Here is a 12,500-nt window from a genome sequence, read left to right on the forward strand (position 1 = left end):
CACTTTCCTCCATAATTAATGCTTCACTGAGTCAAAACGCCTGCCCAGTGACTGGAAAATTTCATATATCACTCCCATCCCCAAATGTCCGAACCCACAGTCACTAAGCGACCTTAGACCTATTGCCATCACCCCAATCCCAAGCCTTATCTGTAAGGGTTTTGTTTTTGACTCAGTATACAACAAAATTAAAGATCAAATCGATATACAACAGTATGGCAACATGAAATCCTCCTCCACAACTCACTATCTTGTTAATCTTCTGGACTTCTTGCACAGCCACTTAGACAAGCGCAATACTTCTCTAGCCTTGACCTTTATTGACTTCAAGAAAGCGTTTGACCTTGTTGACCATAACATTATCATCTCCAAAGCCATACAACTGGGGATCCAACCACACTTGGTAGCATGGCTAGCCGACTTCCTGACCGGACGTCAACAGGCAGTGAGGTACCAGGGAACGACATCCTCCCTCCTCCCCCTGACCTGTGGGGTCCCTCAAGGGACCAAGATGGGACCACTGTGCTTCCTCATCCTCATAAATGACGCATCAATGGACACCCAACATAGATGGAAATACGTCGATGACTGCACAGTTGGCATTCCCATCAACACCAGGCAGCCTGCCTTTTCTTCACTACAAAACATCCTAGACAACCTCAAAACGTGGACTGAGAGCAGCAATGTGACAGTTAACCACAGCAAGACCGTGGTCATGCATGTTTGTACATCCAAACAGGCGGTGGCACCAACTCAACTGTCATTAGGAACCCATTCCCTTCAGGTGGTCCAGTCCACCAAGCTACTAGGCATCACAATAGACGACCACCTTAACTGGAACCAGCACATCAACAACATAATCAGGACAGCCTCTTACAAACTCTTCATGCTGCGCAGATTGAAGTCCCTTGGTACCCCATCACCAGATCTAAAGGGAGTCTACACCACCTTCGTACTCCCCACCCTCATGTACGCCTCCCCAGCCTGGTCATCATCACTCAACATCACACAGAGGAGCAAATTAGAGAAAGTACAAAGAAGAGCGTGCAGAATTATCTTGGATAGTCAGTATGAGGGATACGAACACGCCCTCACCACCCTCAGCTTGCCAAGATTGTCCGACAAACACAGTGAGGCACTGAATAAGTTTGGACAGGACCTAATGCTACACCCACGTCACCGTCACTTCCTCCCACCTAACACCACAACCACCCGCCATGCAACTCGGCATTCTAACCAAATCAAGACCATCAGAGCGCCGAGGACTGACCGATACAAGAACAGTGCCATTTCATCCATTGTCCGCACAATAAACTCATTATAAATTTTAGACTAAGAATATCACTCTTATAATTACTATATTACTCATAAAAGTACTCAATTGTATTATTGTCAGTGTATCACTGCTATCTCAATAAACCTATTATTATTATTATTATTTCTACACGCACACACACACACACACACACACACACACACACACACACACACACACACACACACACACACACACACACACACACACACACACACACACACACACACACACACACACACACACACACACACACACACACACACACACACACACACACACACATATATATATATATATATATATATATATATATTATATATATATATATATATATATATAATATATATATATATATATCCTGAAGGTATATTGAATTATCTACCACAGCAAATTGCATATCTACCACAGCAAATTGGGCTTTGATGACTTTTTGAAGATTTTTTTAAGGCTTCTGAAGATATTTTTGGTTTGCAGAGGTAATGAAAAATAGTTTACGGTAGAAGCTATCTAATCGGTGGAACAAATGATATAACGTCTTGCTAATAACAATTACCGAGAGTGGTCATCGTGTAAGCCACGTATACTGGTCTATAGTTGATCGGATGCTCCCCGATTCCTCCTTTAAGTATTGTTGCCACATTAACAGATTTTCATTCTAATTTTACATTCCCCTCTTCTAGTAAACATGCAGTTTATTTTTATATCTTACTCGTTAATTTTTTTCTACACTCTCAGTACATACATACATATACCAAGGCCTTTTCCCCCTTCCAAGGGAGGTAGCCAAAAAGGGAAAGGCATAAAAACACTCCACCCATTTCATCCCTAAATACACTCCACACCCCTCCACCCTCTCATCTGAGCACCTCCTGGATGACGGGTCATCCCTGCACCCCGCCCACCGCCCTGGGTCAGAAGCAGTGTCGCAAGACACAGTACATCCACAGCAAGGCCGCCCATCCCCCCGCCCATTCCTCCTCATGCAGTCACAACATCATCCGTATACAACCATTCTCCACTCACCTCTGTCTTCCGTCCTCTCCCTTCCTTCCTCAACAGACATTCCCCTCTTCCCCAAAGCCCCCTTCACCCCATCCATCCACCTCATCCTAGGACGTCCCCTCATGTTCACTCCCTCCACATCTGCCTTCCATTCCTCTTTTACTAGTCTTTCTTCACTCATTCTTTCCATGTGTCCAAACCATCCTAATATTCTTTCATCAACCCTATCTCCCAATCCTTTGTCACCCCTGTTCTCCTCCTCACCTCCTCATTTCTCACTCTATCTAGCCTAGTAACCCCCACCATACTTCTCAGACACCTCATCTCAAACACATTCAAACTCCTTCTCTCTTCTTCTCTTATGTTCCACGTTTCTGCCCCATACAGTGCTGTTGGCACAATCACTCCTTCATACAGTCTCCTCTTCGCATCCATTCCCAAATGTCTATTCCTCATTACACTCTTTAAACCACCAAGGCATTTACTCGCTTCTCTCAATCTACATTCTACCTCCACCTTCACTCCACCTTTTCCTGCTACACTTGCACCCAAGTATCTAAAACTATCCACTTCCTCCAGTCGCTCTCCCTTAATGTTCACTTCCAGTCTACTGCCACTTTCACCCCTTGTACATCTCATCACCTTACTTTTACCCACATTTATCTTTAGCTTTCTTCTATCACATACTCTCCCAAGCTCTGCCACCCCCTCCTCTGACCCTGCCACAAGCGCAGTGTCGTCCGCAAACAACAGCTGGCTCACCTCCCACTTTTCTCCATTTTCTTTAACCATCTCCAATCCCTGACTCACTACCCTAGCATTCACCTCTCGCACCACCCCATCCATGTATAAGTTGAACAGCCAGGGCGACATAACGCATCCTTGACGAAGTCCCACCTTTACTTCAAACCACTCACTCTCTCCATTTCTAATCCTAACACATGCTCTACTACTCTCATAAAAACTCTTGACAGCTCCCAAAAGCTTTCCTCCTATCCCATTGCATAACCTCCACAGTGCCTTTCTGTCTACCCTATCATAAGCCTTTTCCAGATCCATAAAAGCCCAAAAAACATCCTTCCCCTTTCCTATAGCTTTCTCACATATCTGTCTTACCACAAAGATCTGATCTACACAACCTCTACCCATCCTAAAACCACACTGTTCCTCACCAATTACTCCTTCTGTTCCTCTCCTAATCCTCTCAATTAAGATCCTCCCATACGCCTTCCCTACTACACTCAACAGGCTAATCCCTCTGAAATTACTACATTCACACTTGTCCCTTTTCCCTTGTAAAGAGGAACTATACAGGCACTACTCCAGTCCTCCGGTACTCTACCCTCTCTCCAGCAACACTCTCAGTAACATTTGATAATCCATCTACCTCCGACGTGTTCCTCACCTCCAAATTATTAAAAAGTTCATTGTCCTCAAATATTCCCATTTTCATATTATTCAAGAAAAGTTAATTTTCTTTGTCAATTCCTCCCTCATTTGTTTATTTTGTTTATGAATGCTGGTTGGACGATTTTATTCACTATTTCATCTCACTTTCCTGATTTTTACTATACTATTTGTTCAACTTTCAACTATGAAATTTCCTCATCGTGCTTCTGATGATCATCCACGAATCTGGAAAACAAATTATACTTTTCTCGATAATCATCAATTACCTCCTTCTCAAAGTTCTTTTCATCATTCCTTCTAATTTATGTACATTTATTTCTACCTCATAAATTATTTCGTTTTTATTATTTTTTTTTTACCTTTTCCATATTATATCTCTTATTTTATTGTTGCACATTTCTTAATCTCTTCTACTCATTCTTGGCATGGAATTGTCCAACTTTACTTTCTGTTTTTACGAAAGATTCACAATTCCCTCTTTGTTTATTTTGTATTACTAAACCCCCTCTAATCCACCGCTTTAATGTACTGCCTAGGTTATTCAAAATAATAATTGTAAAGTTGCATCTTTCTTGTCTGGGTATATCTTCTCTTATGTCTATATCACCAATTCAAAGTATGTTTAGGGACCATTCATTCACCTATACCTACCGGGCACTGATTCTTTAATGCTTCGGTCATTTGATGTTCTTGGTTAAGGTAAGCCATCATGTTATTTGTTGTTACATTAAACTATATACTGTATTGACAAAGGATTCCTCCCTTCTATTTCTTTTGCATTTATTCCACCTCACCTCTGCATTACGTAATAAGCCCATTAGTTATATTCTCACTTTTCAATCTTATCTTTTCAATTGCTCCACTAGATTTATCACTAATTGTTTTCATTTTGCTTTACCCCATGTTCTTGTTTATGAAGGAATGTATGTCACATCCCAAAATTACGATTTTCATATTCAATATCTCATCCATTTCCTCTCCATTTTTACTACTTCGTCTTCGATGAGATTCTTTTCACTACCATTATTACTATACTTCCCATTTTTTCTTATCATTTCCCCACCATATTCTATACTTCTCATCACTCACCTTAACAATATTTTCATTGAAACTGTTTTTGCAAAAGAAATTACATCTCCTTTTCCCCTTTAAAAATCGTTTGTCTAATCCTATGCACATAAATCTATTTTAGCATACATTTCCTTTCTTTCTCTGGATTTTTCATTAGTTATTACTTCTTCATCTTCTGATCTATCGCGTTCTAGTAAAACTGTTCTCCAGTTTAGCCTCTTTTAAGCACCATGTACTAATTTTTTTTTCTTCATTTTTTCATGCTTTCCTCTTTTTCATGACCAAGTAAGAATACACATAACTGTACATTTCGAGTGGCTAGAGAATATTTGTTTACCTAACTGGAGTTTCAGTGGCAAGTCATCACGCTCCTCTTGAGTAAATATTCCGCTAAGTTAATGGTATTTGCGTGGCTAAAAGCATTTCCAGGTGCAGAAGAATTTGGGTATAAGAGCCTGCTAAACTACTACTTCAGTCTTGGGCTATTTAGTAGGAATAATTTTCATTCTCATGCAACCCTCTCGCGTTAAAAAGTTTATGTTGCCAGTAAGAAAAAGAGAATTGTATAAATGTGAATAAAATGCCATAGAGATACAGTCATGTGCCTTACTTCTATGTGTACTGTATTTGCTTATATACATACATACATACATACATACATACATACATACATACATATATATATATATATATATATGATATATATACATATATACACACACACATATATATATGTATATATATATATATATATGTATATATATATATATATATATATATATGTGTGTGTGTGTGTGTGTGTGTGTGTGTGTGTGTGTGTGTGTGTGTGTGTGTGTGTGTGTGTGTGTGTGTGTGTGTGTGTGTGTGTGTATATATATGTATATATATATATATGTGTATATATATATATATACATATATATTTCATTAAAGAAAATAGCAATAGATGCATTGATGATCTTCTTGTGTAGATTTTCAAGACGTCTAACTACAGAAATTGAAAGAGTCACACAAGTCTTAGCAAATAATGGCTATTCCAACCAGGATATTTCCAAGGTCATCAAAAGGCAACTCAACAAATGGTAGGACCAAGCTTTAGTCCGCCCCAATTCAGTTGAATGCATCAAATTATTCTATAAATCCCACATGACTACAGAGTATAAAACTGAAGAGAAAATGATCAAGCAAATCATCAAACGTCATGTCAAACCTGCCAATCCTTCGACCGGGCGAATTTTGTCATATACTACAAAAAACAAGAAAACTTCTAACCTCCTACCCAAGAATCACCCTTCCCCCGCTCCTTATGAGTTACAACGCAGTCATCTGGTGTATGAATTCTCTTATAAACAAGGGAACTGTGAGTCCCTTCATTCTTCATATACAGGATACTGCACCACTAAACTCTCAAGAAGAATTAGCTTACATATACAAAATGGCACATCTAAGACACACACGGAATTTCACCACACTTACCAGACGGGCCATGGCTGAAATCACTAAGATCATAAGACAGACCCAAGATACAAGAAGACTACAGAATCTCCAAGCCCTCCTCATACGAGACAGAATACCTTCCATGAACCTTCCATCACAGAAATTCATGGTCAAACCGTCCGCTCGGCGAGATGTGTTCTGCCCGAGGCCCAGTGCGCGACTGATAACCTCTCTTATCCGACAACTCGTTCGACGTTCCTGATTGGTAGACCCACATGCGGCGTTTTGCCATTCCATTGGTTCCCTCACACCAAAATTCCCCATTGGTTATCTTTATGCTAGCTATGCTCCTCTTTTTTAGTATTTAATGTACAGAGTGTACGAAACGTCAAGCTCCACTAAAACTCTACTCTTCTTCCTTCTGAGTTTGAATCATGTTCTTTGGACTAGCGATGACAAATTTACTTCCAGAAGCCAAGTCTTAAGTTAGACGTCATGAAAACTTCCCACAAGATCATAAATGCATCTATTACTATTTTCTTCAATCGCATCTGTCTAGAAGAAAACCTGCTGCCAAATATACAAACATATATATATATATATATACATATATATGTATATATATGTATATATATATATATATATATATATATATATATATATCACAACTAACACCACAGTCGGACGAAAGAAAGAGTTGCGTAAGCGGAACTATATATTTCGATTGCTACCTGCAATCCTCTTCAGTAGTACAAAGTGGCAGGGAGGAGGCTATCTTAAGTAGCAACCTCTTACAAAAGAAAGGGAACACGAGAAAATACAGAACATCACTGCCCCAACCCTAGTTGACCTGAGGCTGACACGAGGTCGGGTCAGGGGGAGGGGGAGGAAGCTTGTTGACAATATTTTTGGTGATGAATAGTCCTGAAATGATGTCTGGGGTCCATTGACCCTTGGAAATATTCATCGTGGGCAGATAATCAATTAATGTTGATTCCACCATTTTCCTTCTGAACCCACACCCTGATTTGTAAATGAGATCAGATTTCTCCCAGTCCATCCGGTGATTAAATTTATCAACGTGTTGAAACACTGCTGAATTTATTTGGCCATATCTAATCGACCTTTTGTGTTCATTTAATCTTGTCGGTAGGTCTCTTCCCGTCTGGCCAATGTAAGAAAGGTTACAATCTTTACATGGAAGGGAGTAAACACCTGGGATATGTTCTTCCTTCAACCTCTGGTGAACATTAACAACTTTTTTATTAATAGTATTAGGGTAGTTATGAATTAAATTTACTTTCTCTTTGGGAAGAAACTTGGACAATTGACTGATGGACTCTGAGAAGGGGATAACTAGGGGATTTTGTCTCTCTTTCTTTAACTTAGTGGAAGGGTGTTTGAAAAAACTTGTTCTGGCTTGACTAAGGGCTTTATCCAGAAACCAATGAGGGTAGGCTAATTTTGTTAATTGTATTTTCTCGTGTTCCCTTTCTTTTGTAAGAGGTTGCTACTTAAGATAGCCTCCTCCCTGCCACTTTGTACTACTGAAGAGGATTGCAGGTAGCAATCGAAATATATAGTTCCGCTTACGCAACTCTTTCTTTCGTCCGACTGTGGTGTTAGTTGTGATTTATAAATGTGTTACTACATTTCTCACCTGTGATATATATATATATATATATACATATATATACATATATATGTATATATATATATATATGTATATGTATACATATATATATATATATAGATAGATAGATAGATAGATAGATATGTAGATAGATGTGTGTGTATACACATACACACATATATGTATATATCAAGGACTACTATTACACAGGACGTGTGCACCTAGATCCCTAGGTCCGCTAGTGGAGAGCATTGCTTTCTTTGTAACCTAATATTTTATATTTGGACAAATATATCAAAACTAGAAACCTAACATTATATATAGGACAAATATATCAACTACTGACTTATTCAATGCAGTATAAGTTAATTTAAACTTTTATAGTGAAAAAAGAAATAATTTTTAAGGCACTGTTATGCTTTGAAATGCCAATTTTAGCAGGACTTAACATGTATTATTGTATGAAGTCAGTGGACACCAGGGTTGGCGATTTTTTTTTTCTTTTTTTTTATCTTTAAAAAAATAAAATAAAAATCTATTTTTTTTAAATCAGATTTATTTGATTTAAATAGATTTTTTTATGTGTAGATTTTAAATATTGTGGGATTGCTATCTGATATGCGATCTGATTGCTAAAGGACATTTTTAGCATATCAATATAAGGAGCAGTGTTATATTGACTTGCCATAAGTATACAAGGAACGGTATAAGCCTACATGTAGTATATATCACTGTGCAGCCCATAACAAGTTTCAACAAGATTCTTGTTGAAACTTGTTCTAGGTAAGCAGCTTCTCATTGAGTCAGTTGCTGCTTTGGAATCAACCAGGAAGGATGTCTTCTGGACCTGGCAGAGTGGTTCCTTCAGGCAGAAAAAATTATCCTATCTGGAATTACTTTGAAAAACTGCCAACAACTTCTGGCAAAGGGTACCGAGCTAAATGCAAAGACTGCAACCAGGAACTACAGGACAAAATATCAAGATTAGAATCTCACAGAGATAAATGCCAAGGTCAGCCACAGCATACAGAAGAAGAAATTGATGACCCAGGTAAAAAAAATTACTTATATTATGTGCATTTCTCCCTTTTCATACGCAACTATATAGATTTGGTTAACAATGGAGGGTATGTGCAGTAAAAATGTGAAGGCCTAAAGAGATGATACTTCAACTTCATTACTTCTAAATTTGGGTAATGACTATATCACTATGATATACTGTATCCACTCAACTTTGGGGCCTAGATTATTATTATTCTTTTCATTCATCATTGTGTAATATATTTCATAGGTTCCATTGGAATTCAGCCCACATGGGATTCAGCCCAAAGGGATTTAGCCTAACCTAACCCAACTAACCCATTATTTTTAGATAATTTAAAAGAGGACTGAATCCTGTGTGGGCTGAATTCCAAGCCCACCTATTTCATATCATGTTGATTATTTTCAAATAATTTAGTAGCATGTGTGAATATGATCATCATCTAAAAAAATAACTACTGTACTCAAAAGTAGCCTAAATCACATTGTATTTATTCATTTATAAATTATGCAATATACTCAAATTTTCTGTTTCCATTTCAGGATCTGTATCAACAGCTTCAATCCCTTTATCATCGGCTCCACTTTAATTATCTGCAAACCTGACTCCACCATTAAAAAGGTCACTATCAGACTCCTCCACAGGCGCCACTTCTTCTAAATAATTGTCATCTAAAAGAAAGTCATCGACATCTCTGGACAGATTTATCATAAAAACCTCACCCTCTCAAAAGGAAAATCTCGACAAAGAATTTGCAAGATTATATTTGATACAAATTCACCATTTCGTCTTGTTCAGCATCCACAGTTTCTCAAGATGGTTCAGAACCTGAGCCCAGGTTATATTTCTCGCTCCAGAAAAGATATTGCTGATAAGTACTTGGATCTTGTGTATGAAAAGGAATATAAAAGTGTGCAGATGACCTGAATAATGAATCTGTATGTCTTTTAATTGATGGGTGGTCTAACATCCATAATGAGCCCATAATATGTGTCACTCTAACAACATCCACTGGTCAGATTTATTTAGTTGACACAATAGATACATCAGGGAAACCTCACACTGCTGAATATCTACTACAACTTGTACAAAATTCGATCAAGAAGGCTGAACAAGATTTTTGTTGTCACACTGAAAGTGTTGTGACAGACAATGCAGCAAATGTCACCAAGATGAGAAAACTCTTGGAGGAATCAAGTGAACCTGAGCATACCGTCCTCACATACGGCTTATACCGTTCCTTATATACTTGTGGCAAGTCTATTTAACACTGCTCCTTATATTGATATGCTAAAAATGTCCTTAGCAATCATATCGCATATCAGATAGCAATCCCGCAATATTTAAAATCTATAATAAAAAAGAATCTATTTAAATCAAATATTTCTGATTTAAATAAAAAAAATAGATTTTTTTATATTTTTTAAAAAGAAAAAAAAAAAAAGAAAAAAAAAATTGCCAACCCTGGTGTCCACTAACTTCATAAAATAATACCTGTTAAGTCCTGCTAAAATTGGCATTTCAAAGCATAATAGTGCCTTAAAATAGTTTGTTATTGAACTACAAAAGTTTATATTAACTTATACTGCATTGAATAAGTCAATGGTTGATATATTTGTCCTATATACAATGTTAGGTTTCTAGGTTTGATATATTTGTCCAATATAAAATGTTAGGCTACAAAGAAAGCAATGGTCTACGCTAGTGGACCCAGGAATCTGGGTGCGCACGTCCTGTGTAATATATATATATATATTATATATATATATATATATATATATATTATATACATATGTGTATATACATATATATATATATATATATATATATATATATATATATGTAATAAAAACACTAGGAGCGTGTGTTCACAAATGCGTAAGTAACCACTAGGAAAAGTAAACTAACGAAGCAGAGCGCTTTCGTATAATTACATCTTCAGTGCAGATACAAAGAAGGAATTATCTGCACTGAAGATGTAATTATACGAAAGCGCTCTGCTTCGTTAGTTTACTTTTCCTAGTGGTTACTTACGCATATATATACATATATATACATATAGATACATATATATATATATACATATATACATATATATACATACATATATATGTATATATATACATATATACATATATGTATATATATATACACACAAACACACACACACACACACATATATATATATATATATAATATATATATATATATTGCATTTATCTAAAACATATAGCTATATGTTATAGAATTGAGTCTGGCTGATGCCTAAGAATCCGTTAGACCTGTTCTTGAACAAAATCTGATTCGATCTTTGCCCATTCAGCTCGACGTATATTCAGCGATGTAATCACCCAAGGCTAACAAGAGCAGAATATGTTAAGATATTTAACAAGTTGAAGGAAAATTTCATTACTATCAATCTTTGAGTTGCTCCAAACAGAGCAAAATATGATGCTAGTTCTTTTATGAAGTAGTTATTGAGACTTTCACACGAGATATCATAGATGAGGTAATAGTTTACAAAAATATTTATTTAGCTGAATAAATTTAAGTACCACTAGTTAAGCGTAAAATCTTTGAAGAACCCCCCCCCCATCACGTACTCAAAGTCCGTGGGAGTGACATCTTATTCCCCCTTTCTAAAATAACAATGATAATGATGATAGTAATAATAAAAAAAAATAAAGAATCCCAGTCATCTATCTAGAAAGTAAGATTTGAATCAAAGTAAGTTTAATTGAGGTAGTCTATCAACTCTTTACTAAGAATTTACCCTAAACTGAGTAAAGTTTTCTTTTGTTAGCAAAGATTAAGTCATCACAGAAGAATTTGCCTTTTGGGGGAAATTAAAGTACTAATATGTACTCATTTCTTGAAAGGAAAGTTAGTAAATCACCTATATACATTTTTGGTTAGCAAAGATTAAGTTATCATAGAAGAATGCGCCCTTTTTGGTAAATTAAAGTACTAATGCGTATTCATTTCTTGAAAGAAAAACTAATAACTCACCAATATACAATTTTGTTATCAAAATTCTTCTGACAACACAACTCTTTTAAAGTATAACTGTTTTGTTTTTATTCTTTAATTTTTCTCTTTCTAAACGTATAATTGATTTTTTTTCCGAATATATCCTGGCAAGATACAAAACAAAAGTCAGGAGTCCTCCCTCAACCATTTAAGACCGAAATTTTACCCGTGAAGGTGTTCCACTTTCGAAAAAGATATCATTATGCTCTCTTTCTTGGGAGCGAAACGAGAGCCTCGACAAATACTTTTCTTTTAAGATCCGTGCAGGGCGCTCGCTATTTCCACCATGGGGCTCTCAGCAGCACAGCCTCTTGTATATGTACAGCTACACACACATGCCGGCAAAGATTTTTGTGACCTTGTCCCCAAAGGAAGAAGAAGAAGCCTGTAGCTGTTCTGTGTTTTTCTTTCTTCTTCTTTTTTTTTTCTTATATTTCCACGCCAGAATTGAGTTTTGTTAAAACAAATAACTATTTTTACTATCAACTTTGTCTTTGTGTCAGGATGAATCTTTTATTGATAGTACAATGTTTCATTTACTATCTTGGCCATTGATAA

This window comes from Oratosquilla oratoria, chromosome 39 (genome assembly GCF_046742065.1).
Source record: "Oratosquilla oratoria isolate Oo_2021 chromosome 39, ASM4674206v1, whole genome shotgun sequence".
In the NCBI taxonomy this organism is placed as follows: Eukaryota; Metazoa; Arthropoda; class Malacostraca; order Stomatopoda; family Squillidae; genus Oratosquilla; species Oratosquilla oratoria.